Source organism: Myodes glareolus, chromosome 17 (assembly GCF_982192425.1).
Source record: "Myodes glareolus chromosome 17, mMyoGla1.1, whole genome shotgun sequence".
NCBI classification, from domain to species: Eukaryota; Metazoa; Chordata; class Mammalia; order Rodentia; family Cricetidae; genus Myodes; species Myodes glareolus.
In genome coordinates this window covers 36,660,202-36,679,260 of record NC_142042.1, presented here as the reverse complement: position 1 = coordinate 36,679,260, position 19,059 = coordinate 36,660,202, and positions in this window count along the sequence as shown.

Genomic DNA, 19,059 nt, shown 5'->3' with positions numbered 1-19,059 from the left:
ACTCTCTTTCTTCCTAATATAATTGTGTTTGTCAGCTCTATGCCGAATATCTTACAATCTCCATATATTGCCTTCTTGTGGTACCATGGAGTCCGGCTGTCAGGGCCCGTGGGTCCCAACATAGAAAACTATTTTCCCTAACTGGACCGGTACGGAGGGGCAAGGAATAACTAGACACAGCTTACACGGGCATCACGGAAGGGCATCTCAGGCTTCTCTCTGTGGGCTGGGAAAGCTGGATTACCGGTTCCTCCTGGATCTCTTCTTATTCCGTCTCTCCTGTTCAGCGGTTGTCAGCTAAGCTGTCCTCAGGTCGATTGTCCTTCTGCTGAATGCACCGAGTCAGTCGCTCTGGAAACCATCTGGCTTGATTTTCAGACATGCCCTCGACCCCATATTAGGATGGGATCGGGTCCTTTCCATATTCCAATGCAAGGGTCCTTCCATCTTGCTTTAGCAAATGTGGTTTTCGTACCATTATGCCACCGTCTGTCTGCAGCTGATCTCTCGTGGACATCTGTATTTAAAAAGTTTAGCATAAACAATGTATGGTTTAAGGCATTGTATGGCGTCTAAGGATACATCCGGCACTAGTTAATACACCATATATTCATTCCCTAAACTAGATTATAAATTCTTGCACCTCAATCCCACTGATTGTGTGTTTCTATGTGTTTCAACATAGTATTATAATTTAATGGATAATCTCCTATGACATGTATTGGTCTAAACGATTCTTCTGAGCAAAATTTGAAGAAATCTACCAAAATTATCTTGGGTAACAGGTGAGGATTTATTATTATGGAATATCACATTCGAACAATGAGAAAAGCTAGAAAACAAATCAAAAGGCCAAGAGACTTCAGGGAGGTCAAAGTCTCTCTCTTCCTCTCTCTTTCTCTCTCTATTGCAGAATATTTCTTTACACTGTGTGAAGATGTATCACTGTGATTGGTTTAATAACAAGGTGAAAGATCAACAGCTAGGCAGGAAGAGGTTAGGTGGGACTTCTCGGGACAGAGAGATCTTAGGGAAAAAGAAAGGCAAAGGATGCAAAGGGAGCAAGACATGCAGGAGGAGAGGTAAAAGCCACAAGCCAAGAGACAGCACATAGATGAATAGAAAAGGGTTGAGTTATGGTTGTCGGTTAGAAACAGCCCTAAGCTATGGGCCAAGCTTTCATAATTAACAAGTCTCCATGCCATTTTTTTGTGAACTGGCAGCACAAAAATACAAATACATTTACATCTCCTTGGGTGTGTGTGCCTGCCTGTCTCTCTCTCTCTCTCTCTCTCTCTCTCTCTCTCTCTCTCTCTCTCTCTTTCTCTTCTCTTGCTTCTAGGTTGTTCTACTGATTGAGCACTTTTACATCATATCCAGCCTCCACCACTAGAGAGAACCTCACAGGACATTGATGAGCTCAGTTTGATGCCCAAGCGGCCACACCTGAATCAACAGTGTGTTTTGGGAGGAGGAGTGGCTTTGTTTGATTAATCGACGTGCATATAGGAAACAATTCCTCCCAAATGAAAGATATTTAAGTTAGGATACAAATTATGGCAGGTTAATTCTCTTCAAATCTGTAGGATTGATTCAAACATGTTTCTTATTCTTGACATAGTCCTGGGAGGTGACTACTCTTCACAGGATGCCCAGGAGGCAGAGTAAGTAAGTCTTAGTGAACACATACAGTCTCTGTAACAAGAGGCAGACTGTCCCCTAATAAAGAAGATGGAGGAAAGAGGCTCCTGGTCTCCCAAAGGGTAAGTACCCATTGCGTTAAATATAATACATCAATTTACAGGACAATCAACAGGAAACACTTCGTGAAAAAAGATTTCTACAACTACAGAAAGAGATATGGACAGAAAACCAAGTAGAATGTTCAGTTGTAAGAAACATCAAAGAACAGGAATTGCTGGGCCATGATGGCGCGCACCTTTGATCCCAGTTCTCAGAAGGCAGAGGCAGGTGGAGCTCTGTAAGTTCAAGGCCAGGCTGGTGTACAAAGCGAGTTCCAGGACAGTCAGAGCTACACAAAGAAACCCGTCTCAAAAGAAAGAAAGGGGAGAGGGGGGGGAAGGGAGGATGGGAGAGAGAGAGGGAGGGAGAGAGAGAGGGAGGGAGGGATCACAAAACTAGAATCACAAAGGTTAAGGAAACACTGCTTTGTGTTTCTCTCATGCCCAAGAGTCATCCTGAATGGTGTCATTGTTTGAAAAGCTTCAGGTGTTTTGTTTTGTTTGTTTTTTTAAAGCAGAGGGGTGGTTTTCTTTCGTTGGCTTGAGGGGTTGGTTGGGCCAGTTTCATTTTGGTTGTTTGAGACAGAATCTTACTGTGCAATCCACACTGGCCTCAAACTCATAATCCTCCTAAGTTGGCCTTCCCAGTTCTAGGACTATTGGTGTGCCACACTGTACCTGAGTCAACTCAATAGACTCTTGTATCATTCTCCACTGCCCTATAGAAGTTATTTTTTAGTGTATTGTGTGTATGCATATCTTCTCCAGAGGCATCTTTAATGCTGAAGAATTCACTACACTAAAACCGTGTATGATTCGTGAACTGGCACAGACCCAAGACCTTGCTTGTTTTAATTCCTTGGCCCCAAGCTTAGAGATGACTCCTTGCAGAATCTTCATTTGCCACCAGACACCATAACTGGTCTTTCTACCTTCATCTTTTCAATTGAGCAGATGCTCGAAAAACAACGCACCTACTATCCATGTACATCTTGTTCAGTTATCGCAAGGTCAAAGGGAGGCTTCTGATTCCCACCAGCAGGTTTCCACAGTGCCTCTGCATCCTCTTCCATTTCCATGGTACCTCTACATCCCATTTCCATGGTGCCTCTGTATCCTGCTCCATTTCCATGGTGCCTCTGCATCCTCTTCCATTTCTATGATTTCTCTATATCCTATTCCCATTTCCATGGTGCCTCTGTATCCTGCTCCATTTCCATGGTGCCTCTGCATCCTCTTTCATTTACACGGTGCCTCTGCATTCTGTTCCCACTTTTATGCTGCCTTTGTAAGCTGCATCTGTTTCCATGATGTTTTTTGCATACTGTTCCCATTTCTATGATGCTGTTCCTCATCTTCCTTTTCTCTTCTATCAACAAATGGAAGAGAAACCACCAGGGATTCCATCCCTATCCAAGCCAGTTGACACATCTTCCCTTTTCACCTTTCCTTTCTTATGTACGCCTCTAGATGTAATTGTAAAGAACAGTCTTTGAAAAGAGACAGAGTAGGCAGGATAAATAAAACAGATGATAAAAACCAAAGGACAGATTTACTATATACCATGATAGCTGTAAGGAAGTTTTCAAGACTGAGAAATGGATACAAACATTCATAATTTATACAAAATTTCAGCCCCAATTTTTAATTTCACAAAAGTATCCCAAATCATAGATTCTAAGGCCTAGTTTATCTTGAAGCTCTTAGAATTTGACCTCACCTTACCATGGGACAAAACCAGTGTCAAACAAAAGTTCTCCCATAATCCTCCGCCTTTCCCACAATGGCTTTCTAAAAGCACGTCATCCACTGAGGCCCTTCATGATCGACAACACTGAAGCATGGTCTAGGTGGAGTGAGGCACTCACCATGTGACAGAGCTGCAAAGAAATCTCAGGTAAAGTCACTCAGGATTCTGTCCCTGGTGCCTCTCTCAGCGTGCAGCCATTCTGCTGCCTGTGGTTTCCATAACGTCTCTCAGAGGCTTTAAATTATTGCTGAGTTTTGCTTTCTTGGGTGGATAGGGAGAATTCAGGTGAACACCAGTAAAATGCAAGAAGTTAAGCATTATTGGTATAACAAATAGGGAGTGTTTTGTTCCAGTCGAAAGAGCTCCGATATTTCATCCCAAAGTCATCTTCTGGGGAAACCGAAACGTAAGGAGCCTGACACACGCTGAATAAGATTTAGTAGCGCATTTCCAGAGTGTGCACAGAGCTGGTGTTTCGCTGATTTCACACTTCCTCTTTAACCCGAGGTCTCCCTGTCAAGTACCTACAGTGTCTCCTGCTGGTGGACCTCTGGGGCGGGGGGTGCAGTCAATAGAACACGTGACTTTTATTATTTCCTACCTCTTCGGATGCTTGGGTTCAAAAAATTCGCAGGATCCCTGGTCACAGCCAGCTTTCTCTTTTACAATCAGATTGCACAAAATTGTTTCCAACATATTGATTGGAAGAAAAAAATGATCGTGTTTTCAATAAAACATCTTTTATTTATTCTTTGACAATTTCCTACATATGAACAATATATTTTGGTCATTTTGGTCATTTCCACTCCCAACTCTCCCATCCCTCTTTGTCTAGGTACTCTCAATGCACCCCCCTTTCCCCTTCATGTGCCTTTTTTGTGTTTTGTAGCTCACCAAGTTTTAGTGCTGCCTGGACAGGTGGAATGGTGATTTATCTTGCCAGCTCGATCTTACACAGGTCTTGAGAAGCGACCAAGTTTTCCTGATGACAGCTACTTAAATGTGTTCATAGATGTGATTCTTTCCATTTCTCTTCCCTGTCATTTCTGAATTCTCTACAATGGGTTCGGACTACCTGTTTACTCACAGTTAAAATCTAAGGAGAAAAATAGGGTTCCCCTATATCTTTGTCACTTCTGGAGGGCAAGTTGGACTGGAGGGGCAAGTGGGTAGCCTTCCAACTCTTTTTGTGACCTTCTGAAGCAGTAGGCTTAGAACTTGACTTAGGTCAACCTAAGTGCCTAAGTGGATTAATTCCCACAAACCTACTCACCAGATTTGACACTGGTTAGTTACATCCCATCATAATAATTTGGATCTCTCATTTCTCAACTGGACATTGGTGTACATAATCACAGTACCTATTTATAGGGTTATATGAGTTACGAAGACTAAGGTAATATAAAAATAATCGACGGTGATGTGTGGTACATGCTGATAGCTGGATAAACAGTAGTTACTATGCTGCCATGATATAGTCAGAAAGACAAAGGCCCTCTAAGCATTTTTGACTAAAGGAAATAGATGTGGAATTAATTACATGGGTGATGGAAGAATAAAGAATGGACAAAGAAGGGGGAAGGAAGGTAACCTGGTGATTAGCAGCAGTAGAAGCCCCTTCCACTTCTGGTCTTAAGAGACAGCAGGAAAAGACAGTCCTGCCTTGTAGAATCTGAAAGTTGGCACAGTTCAGAGGGAGCCAGAGTCACGGAAGAGACACTGCTGCTGCCACAGACACTTCCCAGGCAGAAGAAGAGGGGAAGCGCCTGACTTCTTCATCTTCCCACCATCCTTTCGCTTGCTGGTGTCACACCCTAGCCAAACCTCTGCTCAAGATTAAACGGCAAGGGAGTCTGGGAAGTGTAGCTCTCTGTCCTACAAAGCAGGGAACGGGGGACATGAATAGTATTAAGAATGAACGGGCAAGCGATTGGAAAAGCCATTACTACTGTTTATTAAGGCAAACCTTTTTGAACTTTGTGTTTGCAGAAGTCTTACTAGATAGAATCGTAACACTATCATCTGTTTTAACCTCCTTCTAAGTAAACTGGAGGAAGACCGTTTACTCAGCTTTGCATCCTGCGACTCTCCCCCACAGAATGGGACTCTTCCATTCCTACTAGGAGTGAGTCTTTGACTCATTTGAGATGCACCAATAGGCACTGCCCTATCCTGGAAGAGAGTTCAGGGCAGCTTCTGATTGCTTCTGGAGCCCTCCACTGCATGCTGAGCAGTCACTGGCAGACACTTCCAGGCTCTCTGTACTCCTGTATCTGTGAAATGGCATGCAAACACCCACCCCCATACCCCGAAGACCAGGTTTTCTAAGAAACACCTCATAAACTGTGAAACACTTTATTTAAATGACTTGTCATTACTTTTTGATTCGTGGTCTAGTGCTCCTCTATGCCATCTTATGAGAGTCTCCTTCTAGAGACAGCTTAATCAATCTCGCAGGTCTGAAGGCATCGTAAACAATATGTACCAAAAGTAGCTACCAAATACAATGGCTTTTTGCTAAATTTAGGGCGTGGTCCCAAACCAAATCAGCCTTAGGGTATTCTTATACAGGAAACAAAGTGGTCACATATTAACCTTCTCAGACAGGCCTAACCTCACAAGTATAGTCATGTTTGGAATCATTTTCTAAAGAAAGGGAGGGAGCACGCAAGAAAGGCAGGAAGAAAAAAGATATATGTCTGGATACATGCATTTATTGTCTTAAAAACAAAATAAAGCACACCTTAAAGCACACAGTATTGTATAAGCAGGAAACCTGAATAAGTTTAAAAGATACTCTCACACAGCTTCCCCTTATGCAATGTGTCCTGGAGGTAGACATTGTCCAGGGAACTTTGGGGGCATTGTCTTCTCCTCATTGTATTCTTCACAATGAATACGATTACCCTCATTTTATAATGGGAAACTGAGGCTCAGACACCCAAAGGAAGGTCTTGCAGCCAGTAAGTAGCAGAGTTCAAAAAGACTGAATCGAATAGCAACCTGGTGACTTCTTTCCATTACTTCAGCCTGCCCGCCCCCCCCCCCCCCCCCCCAGAGAGCATGGACGACGTCCGCATTTCCCTTTCAGCACTCAAAACGTGGGCTGTGAACTTGACCGCTCAGCTTGAACCATGGGACCCACACAGAGAACAAGTTCCAACTGGTCTTTTGTCACTGAGAACACCTGAACCCTTCAGGCCGCTGCTGGTGAAATGTATGCTTCAGCCACAGTCCCACTGGCTACTCACAGAAGCGCATCTTACCGTCCCCACAGAGGTCATGTTTTCTGTCACAAACACCCAGGGAGCTGCTGACCACAGCAGGAACGGTGGCCGGAGTTTTTCCTCTGTCCTCCTGAAAGCCAGAGGGAAGGAGTAGCACCTTCAAAGGACTTTAGGTGGGTGGCAAAGGCAGCAGTTTTCCTGCTGTTGGTTAGAAGAACAGCATGGTTGTTGAAGTATTCAAATAAAAGTCACAGCACTTAGTAGAGTGATTAAGCAGCCATACAAAGGAGTGTGCTCAGAATGCACCGTCAAAGTCAAGTATACTACATGTGCCCATATCCTAATTTTGCTCAAAAAGAAAAAAAAAGAAAAAGAAAAAAAAACTGACACATGGATATATACATACACACACAAAAAAAAAAAAACAAGAAAACTGATCATGCAACAAAATAAATGCAAAATTGCTTTCAAAATTTTAAACACAAAAGTCTGGAAGTTTGCAGCTACAGAAACGGAGGATCTCTGACTCCATTCAGGCTAATACTGTCTAGCTAACAGTGCCCAAGTCATTAATCTACAAATCCGCTCCCACTTCCGTCTTCAATTCATATGTGACACTAAGGAAGGCGCTCGCCTCACCTGTACTTCTAATCTCCATCTATGAAAGGGAAACAATATATTACAGTAATCTCAAACTTGATACTAGATTTCCAGTAAGGTCATGAATAACCATCAGGTATGCCTCAGAACTCCTCCCAGCCCTTGGAGTGAAAATCCGAGTGGCCACCAAAGATGTTCCAAAACTATAGGAATGCCGGGACCTCTGGGGTAACTCATTTACTGGAGAACACTGGCTAAATGCAACAGTCAAGAGAGAAGGAACTGAGACCAGAAAGGGCGGAGGCTCCTGGCCATATTCCCCAGGGATACTGTAGCCAGGAGTTACAACCCTTCCTCAAAAACAAAAGACAACATCTTTCTTTCCCCTAGCGGTCAGTCTTACTCTACAATGAAGAGTTGCCTCAAAGTATCTATTTCCTTTAGGAAAGAGAGATCCTTTCCTAAAGCAGGAAGCAGATAATGCAGTTTTGAACAGTAGCGTGTAATCCCGTCCTCCTGGGGTCTTCCCTGACCTTATCTATTCATTTCTAACCCCTGCCATCCGGTGTCTTCTATACTCTGGCAGCGCTTTCTTCTATATTCCAGCAGCGGTTTTCACACCGTGTTCTACATGTCTATCTTCCTGGTAGAAAATGAGTTCCTTGAAAGTGGAGCGCCATGAAAGTTTTAATAAGGGCCCCGTGAAGTTCCTAGCACACACTAAGTGCTCAATAAATTTCTAATGAATAAGCAAATGGATGGGATTTCAAAGGGAACGGAGAGCAACCAGACCCGTAAAAATCACTAATGACCCAATGAGGGATAAAACTAGAAAGTAAAGACTTCAGACAAAGCACATACAGAGAGGTGTAGAAAAACTCTTTAGGAATTTAAATGAGGAGACCATTTTAGGAGTTAGGGGGAAAGAAAATATTTTAAATGAAGTTTTATATAGGAAACGATACCTAAGGGTCAAGACCTCTGTAGTCCTTCTAGCCATCACGAAACCCCTCTGATCTTGGGTCCTACCAACTATAACTCTCTTTCGCTCTCGCTCTCGCTCTCTGAAATATAGTAATCTCTCTACATAGCCCTGACTATCCTGGAACTCACTTTGTAGACCAGGCTAGCTTTGAACTCACAGAGTTTTGCCTTCCTAGTGCTGAGATTAAAGGTATGTGCCACCACTCCAGGCTCCCAGCTATAATCTCAAACTCACCTCTGATGTCTGCCTTCAGGCATTTACTCACGATAAACTACTTCCTGTCTCACATCTTTGCCCAAGTGTTCCCTGCAATAGTGGCTGTAACCTTTCCATGGAGAAACTGCCACCGGTGGCGCCTACTGCTCCTGATCTACTCTTGGTCTTTGGTTGTAAGAGATGGGGTGGGAAAGAAAGGAGGAAGGAGAGACTGTTGTGCGGGGCAATCAAACCCAGGGTCTCACTCTTATAAGACAAGGGCACTACCACTGAGTTACACTCTCAGCCCTGTTTTTAAGCAAGACATGTATCTACTATATGCAATTTTTCAGATTAATTAATTGAAAAGTCCTGTCCAAGTTTTATTTCAAATTTAGCACAAGGGAAAACTCTCCTGAGAAAGCTGATTCCAAGATCTTTTTCTTGTTCGACATGTTTCTGGAAGGAAGGGTTAGATAACATTGTTAGAGCAGGGACAATAAGGAAATGTCTGGTTGAAAGTTATTAGACTTGTCTCAAGACTGACGATTAGCTGGGCAGATCACTCTAACGTCGCAAATGGGAATCTCAGTCCCATTCAAGTCCGAAGATGTAACTAGTGTATCTGACACTTGGAGCAGGCTATTTTTCTCTCTCCTTCTTACAACAGAATGAGTTTTAGGAATAGTCATGTAATTAATAATGATGATGGTCAAAAAAAAGACTCAGAAACAGTGAAATTTTTCTTTAATTGACTTGATGTTCATTGCCTGCCAGTAATAAAATTTCTCAATGAACAAAGAACTAAAAAAGTGTTACGGTACAGAAACAGAATGACAGTAATGAACTAATTTTTCTTTAGTAGATTTTAGTTTTAAATTTTCGATTAATTAACTAATTTTCAAGGATTGTTTTAATAAAAAAGGAGAAACATACCTACCTACTCTTTGCCTCAGAAAGAATAGCATTTCAGTTTAATGTTAATTAAATATCTAGTTATTAAATTATTAAATATCAACAAAATAAATAAGATTTCTATTCTAAAAAAACCATTCCAAGATGAATAAATTTTACGCGTGGGTCAAGATGTTCACTTGAAAAATGTGATACCTTACAGTCCTAACTCTGCTGTGTTACTGGAAATTGAAAACACAAGCAAACAAACAAAGGGTTGGCCATCTTTAAGATGCCATGCAGAACGACAAAATTTGTAGACTTTGTTTCAATTTCTGTCTCTGAGCCCCCCCCCCACCGCCCTGTTGCTTTTCATCTCAGACCTGTTAGCACACACGTGACCCTGAGGTGGGAGATGGGCTCTGTCCCTACGGTGGCACAAATGACTGTGAGTTTATTCTCTGGGGAAGGGAGCATAACTAAGGATTATGTGACTTGATTTTCACGTGGAACATAATGTTTGTTTAAGAATAAATATTAAAATATGCTAACGCGGAGCTCATGCATATGCAAGAGCTCAGTAGTAAAGGTAAAACTTAGCTCAAGTCTTCCCTCAACAAAAGGTCTTCTTAGGAAAGGGTTTTTTTTTTTTTTCATTATAATCCTTTTAAAATGTTAGCACTGGGTGGAAACTGCAGACACTGCCTGTCACTGGCTGCAGTACTCTTCCCAATTCTCTCCAGACCACGCAGGCCTCCTTGCTAGTGCCCAGACAGGTTCCTTCTGTCCTCACTCTCATTTTAGTACACGCCCTGTCTGTGTTTCGCAGGGCGCTCCTGACACATCTCTTCAGGAATCTAAAACTTTCGATTTGAGATCCTCATCTTTCTCATGTGCTTTCTCATGAACTTAATTATTTTATCCACCGTGTTTCTCCTTCCTGGGACAGGGACAAGGGTCTATCTCACCCACAGCTGGATCTTAGACACCTAGATTAGTGTCCTGTGGAAGTACTTGCTGTTGTATTCGATGACAAGCTCTCTACCAATTTGAAGTCATTGTTACTCTATGGTGAGAAGCTCATCTCTATCTAATTAACTATAGCTCTTTTCCAGAGTGTTACTGAGTACCCTACAAACTGCCCCCTCAGAGAGAATATCAAATTATGAACTCCTCCCTCATGTGGTGCCTCTTCCCAGAGTTGTGGGATTGTATCAGCAGATTCTCCAAGCGTACTCCACGGGCACCTGTTCTGAGTATTAGTAAGTGTGATCCTTTAATAAGAAGAAAGGAGGGAAGCACTTTAGTTTGGGTTTTGTTTTGTTTGCTTGTTTTCAGAGACAGGGTGTCTCTGTGTAACAGTTCTGAGTGTGCTAGAACTCATCCTGTAGACCAGGCTGGCCTGGAATTCACAGAAATCCGCCTGGCTCTGCCTCCCGAATCCTGGGCTTAAAGACATGAACCACTAGCACCACTGCCCAGCGAGAAGACACGTTGTGCATTATTTTAAGATATTTTTATTAACATTTCTATTTCATCACAGGAAGACTGCTGGGGAATTTGTTTTCACTGTGACAATTTCCAGAGTTACCACAGAGATTTTCCAATATTGTGTTCTATGTGGCATTTCTAAATTTACTTGGTTATAGTTATCAGAATTTCGGGGAAATTCTGTACAGTAAGTCAAGTGGTCTCTGGGCCTCCTAGCACTGTACACTCTTAAGTTGAACTTGATTTCCATAGGTGTACCTACTTTGTGGCTTCCAGATGGCATTTAGGAAGGTACCTGCTACATGGTCAACCTTCTGTAAGTGTGGGCTGCCGGTCATATAATTTTGTATATGATAGCCTTCATTAATAAATCTAGTGTCTTTCTCATTCTACTTTTAGAATAAAAAAGGACAAAGAAAAAACTTGTTTAAACTGCCTAAATCTAATGTCTAAGCTGGTCTTGACCTAAATATCCCCTCCCTGAGGGCTGGCTTTCATGGTACTAAAAGGCAACATGCACGCTTCCAAAGGAGAAAAGCAACCAACCGTCCTCCTTAGCTATACCTATGAACCACAACAATGACCACCACAGCACTGTAACCCAAGAGTGAAATAGTGGCATGGCACACATACTTTGGCAGTAACCAACAACTCTCTAGAAGGAAATCAACACAAGGGATATCATGCCTGGAAACCTAGCCAGTTGCCCAGGGCTAGTGAAGTCATGAATCTTGGAGACCTACAACCACCACTTCGCTAAACCAGCATAATCCCTAACTACATTCTAAATGTTTGTTCTTATACCCACAGATAAGTGTAGTCCTCACACCTTATCAAGTAAACTCCTCTTTGCAACAGATGGAGACCACTGCAGAAAACCAGACCAGTCAAAATGCAGAGTTGTGAATCCTGTCCCAATGGATACATCTACAAAACAATTCAGTACCTAAGGCTCAGGGAAGAGGGGGTGTGAAGATTGGAACAACCAGAGGATCAAGGAGTTTGGCTCTGAGATTGTGTCTAATGAGTAAGGTCAGAAGCTACACTCAAAAGCCTCACCAAAATGCCTGCATAAATATGAACAAGAACAACAATAGACATTCGAAGGTGGAGGGGTATGGGGAACAACAACACGTCACGAGCTCTCAACCCTATACAAGGAACTACAGGCAGCTAAGAAATGCTGCAAACGGGAAAAAAAAATAATCTTTCCCAGAAAGACAGCCCTAGGAACATATATACAAGTAGTACTATACAGACTGTTGAGTTATATTTTGGAATATGAATGAATATATGTATGCATACATTCAAATAACAACAATAATGAGAAAAAAAGGTCACGAATTTGAAAGAGAGCAAGGAGGGGTATGGATGGTTTAGAGGGAGGAGCAGAAAAGAAATTTTTAACCAAAATAATCAGCATATAACATAACCAATATATTTATATTCTTAATGGAAATATCTGGGTAGAATTTTTAAAATATATGAACTTTCTTTCCTATGGGAAATACTTGTAACAAAGCATGGAGCCGTGCACTGTCTGCCCCCCCTCCAGGATAGGGGCCGAGATAGATGTCTCAGGAGCACCATCCAGAATTAAGTGCTACATGTGAAAGAAGCAAAGGGAAAGAGCTGTGCCAGCCAATGTCATTCATGATTCAACTATATTTTAATATCTCATTCTTTCCACACCCTGAGAATGTGATTGTTTTGTAAAAGAGTACTGCTCTTCGAGTTATATAAAGATTTTATAGCCATTGCAGTTTTAATAAGCAAAAGACTTGCTAGGATGAACTGGGTTCAACCTGAACCACTGTACAATCTAATTCTACATAATATTCCTCTGTTTAAAGTGCATGTAATTGCCAATTTATATAGTCCCCAACACCAAAGGTTAGTCAGATGGAGCTCTGCAAACAAACACAGTACGGGAAGCTTTCTGCCTAAGTACCATGAACCAAGAATGAATGAAACTAATCATTAATCAATCATGAATCTAATTCATTTCGAGGGCTTCTTTCACCTACACAATTATTCGATGAGTAAAATTGAATCCACCTGCGAGTGTGTTTCTCTAGCGCTTAGCACCACAAAGGTTTTTTTTTTAAAAATCTTTGAATCCTTAAGAGAATATGTAAAATTAAATTGACATTATCTTGAAATGAGATTAGAGTGTTATCTCTTCCTCTCGTGGAAAGATGTTCTTGATGGAGAGCTGTTCTTACACAGCAGTGATTTTTTTCCTGATGCTCCCGTTCCGCTCAGAAACATCTTATGTAAGGGACAACCATACGGCCGCACCACGTGGGTGTGCACTGACTCAAGTGTCCCATTCTGTGACTTTCCTTCCAACTGTAGTTCTTGAAATGTATTTTGTCAAAGATCAGTCCACCTGTTCCCGTTGCCAAGGGGAAATACTTAACACTCGTGACAGAGGGCAGGAACCAGACCTAGAAAGGCAAAGATACATGAATTTTCTAATGTTCTATTTGCTTCACTGAGTATTAGAATAATTACGGCATGATGACAGTGGTAGTGAATACAGGTGATTCCGTGACTTGTGTTTTTTGATTATTTTGAAATTTCTAGAGATTAACTCTTTGAAATTACATTACTTTTTCATTGAGATTAACGAAACTTCCTCTTTTGTGTCAAAAACAAATGTTGCGAAAGTCCCAGAAAGGAATGATACTGGCTTTTGGCTGCTGGCATCTCCTCTGCCCCTTGCTGTCCTCCAGGGACCCTGGCCAGGCATGCTCCCCTCCATATAGCATCCCGGTGGCTGTGGAACATAGACTAGCCATTTTGTGTGCAGGTTCCTTCCCCCAAGATGTTTACAGTTTGAGACTGCTTCCCTACAGTCACCTATGGAGACTAGCTAACCCTCCTCCTGAAAACTATGGAAGTGGGTCCTAGCTGGAGGAGGCGGGTCCTAGCAGGAGGAGGCAGGTCCTAGCTGGAGGAGGCGGGTCCTAGCTGGAGGAGGTGCGTCCTAGCTGGAGGAGGCGGGTCCTAGCTGGAGGAGGCAGGTCCTAGCTGGAGGAGGCAGGTCCTAGCTGGAGGAGGCAGGTCCTAGCTGGAGGAGGCGGGTCCTAGCTGGAGGAGGCGGGTCCTAGCTGGAGGAGGCAGGTCCTAGCTGGAGGAGGCAGGTCCTAGCTGGAGGAGGCGGGTCCTAGCTGGAGGAGGCAGGTCCTAGCTGGAGGAGGCGGGTCCTAGCTGGAGGAAGTGGATCACTGAGATTAGATATAAAATATGCTGAGGTCCCAGGTTGTTTGGGTAGTTGATGTGGCTCTTTTAGGATGTACACTGTCCAACCTGACCCCAGCATTTTAGTGTCCATGTGTCATTTTTTTTCTATCTGTCCTTTCTTCATTCCCTCTCCATCCCTAGTCTGGGTTCCAGGACCAAACCATGAGAGGCGTGGCACTGTTGTATTTTGTTACAGTGTTGAGGAAAGTTACTTATATAAGTCTTGAAACCCTTAAGGGGCATTTTTTTTTTTGGCATTCTTTCCTTTTCAAAAACGAATAAATAAAAATTCAAACAAGACTGTACCCTTGAGAGATGAAACCCCTTCCTGAAACAGGAAAGAAAGTCTTTGCTTACAAAATAGCAAGCCTGAGCCTTGGCTCATTCAGCAGAATGGACTTTTGAAGAGCCTGCCGGAGCTGGTGAACAGCATCCTGGACACTATAGCTAATACAAGAGGAAGATCTGTCCTAGGACTTTATATGCTCACAGGGAGTAAGCAAAGAGCAAATTAAGTGTGTAATTAGCCGGTGTTTTCTAAGGTGATGAGGACCGTCAAGGCAACAGCAGGCAGTGGGGAGCTCAGGGGTTGCCTCGCTGGAGAGGCAGAGTCTGGGCCTACAGAAGGAAGACGCAGCTTGGGTGATACAGATATCTAGAGATAAATACATTACAGGCAAAAGGCAAGGCAGGTGCAGAAGCCCTGAGGCAGGAGCGTGTTGAGCTTCCTGAGAGAACAGGGTGGAGGCCAGTGTGGCCACAGAGCATGACCCAGGGCAACGACCGAAAGAGTGGTCAGGACTGGCCATGAAGGGTGACCCCTACAGGAAGTATGGTTACACAGGGGAATCTCGTGATCAACCCCAACCTCAGCGGCACTCCGAGTACAGCCACCACAACCCAGCAGCCTCAGCTTCACCTGGCTGGAAATGCAGCTCCTGAGACCTCACCAATGGAGTTGCTAGTAAACGCTGAAAAATAAAACCTGGAGCTGTGTGTGGTGACCCATGCTCTATTCCCAGGACTTGGAAGGCTGTGGCAGGAGAGTTGCCGCAAGTGTTAGAGGGGCCTGCCTATAAAGGGAGATCCAAGACAACTTAGGTTACAGAGTTAAGACCCTGTCTCGGAAATAAAATGAATAAAAATAAGAGTTAATGATAAACACTAGAAAAACGTGGCTGCCAATATCTTGTCAGATATGAGTTTTTACTACCAGAAGCATGAGTCCCCAAGCCCATCACCCTCAGAGATGGGTACATTTCTCCCCCGGAGCGATTGGGCTCATTAAGACCTGCACATGAAAAGCTCACTGCGAGTCTGGGCTGGTTTTGTTACCTTTGGCACAGAGCCTCAGCATCTGAGACTGCAGCTGGTGTGGTGCACCGGTACCTGTCCTCGTTTTGGCAGACAAGCCCCTCTCCTCCGAGCATTTCAGACGAGGATAATGGGCCAACAGAGAGTCTTGTGGTACTTAGCCCAGAATACTTCTATCACTCTTTCTGCCCCAAAGTATTTGTTATGTTGAGTACAAAGCAATACTTTGTTGTGACTTGGGGTAAAGAGTTGAATATGGACTCAAAAGAGCAAGATTAAGCACCCCCCACAGCTTATTTCTTATAGATAATAACCCATATTATTACCCCTCATATTACTACCCCAAACTTGTCTCTATCTAGCGCCCAGGTTGGTGGGAGGTTAACTGAGGTGATGGACATGAATCTTCTTCAAGAATAAAGCACTCAGAAGAAACCAAGGCGTTGTTGTTAAAGCCCCAACTCCGCTGTTAGTCAGTAAACAGTCAACAAAATTTACCAAGCCCACAATGAACCTGGCTCTAGGCCAGGCTGGTCCACAAGTACAAACCAGACCCAGAATCACATGCTAAGCCGCATATATTCCAGTAGGAAACAAAGAAAACAGAGCAGAATGAATAATGCATACAGTCTGCCCAGTGGCGGTGAGCGCTTTAGAAAAGGAGAAAATGGAAGGAGAATTGGTGAGAAGTGGTCCAGAGGATAGCCAGAGAGGAGCTGTCTGAGAAGGTGCTTCTGCCCAAATACCTGAGAGAGGCAATGGCCTTCCCCGGATGTCCCATGCCCACCTGGATGTCCCATGTCCGTGGCATGCTCACACCAGTTCTAGATATTTGGTCCAGGATTTTTACAGGCTTCCTTACTTCTACTGCCTTGTGCCGCTTTGGGGATCATTAGTTAATCATCACGCTTTGACTAACTCACGCAAGAGCACAAACTCAGATCAGCTTACTTACTATCTGGGATCCTGGCTGGTTGTTGAATGAACCCTTCTGCCAAGCCTAGGACCTAGCAACTTTTCTAGAATGCAAGGTTGGGGGCCACATACTCTACAGACTGGAGACAATCTCCAGGTCCTCCTTATTCTTGTTGTCAGTACGACTCAGAATTGATTAAGTAAAACCATTGCATTGATTTTATAATTAGCTTTGCACCTGCTATAGGATTAATGGGGGCAGTTTTGGTCTTCCGTTTCTCAGGGCTGGGAATTAAAGCTGGTACCTTGGGCATGCGACCGCTATGTTACATCACCCATCGAAGACTATATTTAAACTCACTGTGAATCTAAGGTGACTTCTAACTTGTGTGACCCTCTTACTATAACTCCTCGGTGCTGTTAAGGTTAAAGGCATGTACCACTACACCAGGCAGGTCAGTTTGGAAGATATAACAAGAATAAATATTGTTTTACAAAATGAACCACCACAGCACTCCCACACTGCAGAGAAGGTCAGGAGTCACGTCAAAAAAAAAAAAAAAAATACAGATTCTGAAGCAGACCTGGATTTCCACAAAGATAAATTCCAGAGCCTGATGGGAAATGAAGTAACTCATTAGCTATATGAACAGGTAAGAGAAGTTTTCATTTTTCAAGGATATATATGGAGATGGGGGGGGGTTAGGTTACCTGGAGACAGGAGGTTCTGAAACACAGCAGAAGGAACAGTAGGTGTGGGCTCCAAACGAGGAAAGTCTGCCTGAGTTCAAGGAGCATGACGTAAATGAGAATTCCCTGAAGACAGAAGAGAGGATGTAGCGAACACTGTGAAAACCTGACTTCATTTCAAATGCACTTTATATCCTACGTCTGTATTGTTCAGACTTTCAGTGAAGTCTGCAGTGTACAACAACCTTGTGGCTGTGTCGTGGAGCGATGGGGAATGAAACCAGATCTTTAACAGGAGAAGACAAGGTAGCAAACAAGTTTCTAGCAGAAGTCAGAGTTGAAAGCCAAAGACAACTAGCCACGTGTGAGTCCACATGAGCCTTGACCTCAGGCCAGAGAACCCTCGGAGGTCCAAGTTGTTTTGCTTCTTTTAAGGCGAAGATGTGGAAATAAAAATGCCTCACCACACCACTCCAGTGGGAACGTTTGGGTGCAGGAAGATGGCCAAGCAGGCCAAGGAGGTCAGTCAGTCAGTAAAGCACATGGTATGTAAGCCCAAAGAGCTGAGATCAGATCCCTTAAAAGCCGGTGTGGTGGCGTGTGCCTACAACCCTGACCCTGGAAAAGTGGGGACAGAAAGATCTCACTAGCCAGCTCGTTCACTCAATAAGCTAAAGCTATATTGAGAGAGACTGCCTCAAAAAAACAGAAGGAAGAACCACTGAGGAAGACATCTGATACTGGCCTCTAGCCTCCCCAGGTACTCACCTATAACACACACACACACACACACACATACATGCACACATACATGCACACACATGTACACACACATGACCCTGTATGGGACATTCAGTTTGCAGGTATATCATCTAATCTTCATAACATCTAAGAAGAAACTGCTTTTCTTAACTTACAGGTAAGTCATATATCTAAATAAACTAAAATTTTAATAATCAGTGTGCAGACTCAATTCATTCTAATCCCCGAGTCTCTCAAATTCTATTTATCGTCTGTCTCCTTGAAGCAGTGGATGTCAGCAGGTGTTACATAGACAGTTCTGTGTCTTCATTCCAGAACTATATCTCTCTAGCTAAATTACAGGAGTGAAAAGGCAAAAACTTTGAAGGACCTCACATCCAGCCATTGTCAAGCATGGCACTCAAATTTACACACGGGCTTATCGATTAAAACAAATTAATGGTTTAATAGCAAAGTTAATAGTTGTGAGTGTGGATGGGGCTAATATGTGAAGGGCACCTGTAGCCCATGAAACCCCCCATTCTGCTTGTGTCTTATTCCCAAACCGAAGTATTATCCCATTTCAGCTAATACTGAAACTTCTTAAGAAAACTCCAAAAGACCAGGGCGTGTGTCTGCTTCCTTTTCTCTTATGAGAGCTGTAAATGCAACCCGTTTAAAACATCACCAAGGTTTTCCACCCATCACAGCCAATCAACTCCCAGCACAAGAGGAGTCCTGAAAGCAAATGAAGTCTTATTTTCCCGGAGCTTCCCTGCCTTCTCCATTATCTTCTCCTCTCACCAATAGCGTCTTTGATAGCTTTCATTCCGCTCACAGCCAGCTCTGGGCCCCGCCGTCCTCACCCCTCTGTGCATTTCCATTTTCACATTTACGTCTTCATTTCCATTCAGCCCCGAGACCCCCCTCTCAGTGTGACTCGGCCTTCAATCAGGACGGACACTGTCCTGCTTCGTGATGCTGTCGCCTCGGTGGAAACGGAGGGGCTGTGGACGGGTGTCCTGTGGCTTGTAATGCTAGTTAGCAGAGAGAGGCTTTAGATGGGCAACAAGTTGATTTGATAAATCAAATCCCACCATGATCCAGAGCACTCTCTCTGATGGATTCTGTAGCAGCAGGTCCCGAGGAGCTTATCAGGGCTTCAGTTGTGATCTAGAAGAAGCTTCATTGAGGAAAAAGATAGGATTCAGCTTGTCAGCCATAACTGAGGAGGAAACATCTTTGTCCTTTGTACCTGGCTCACAG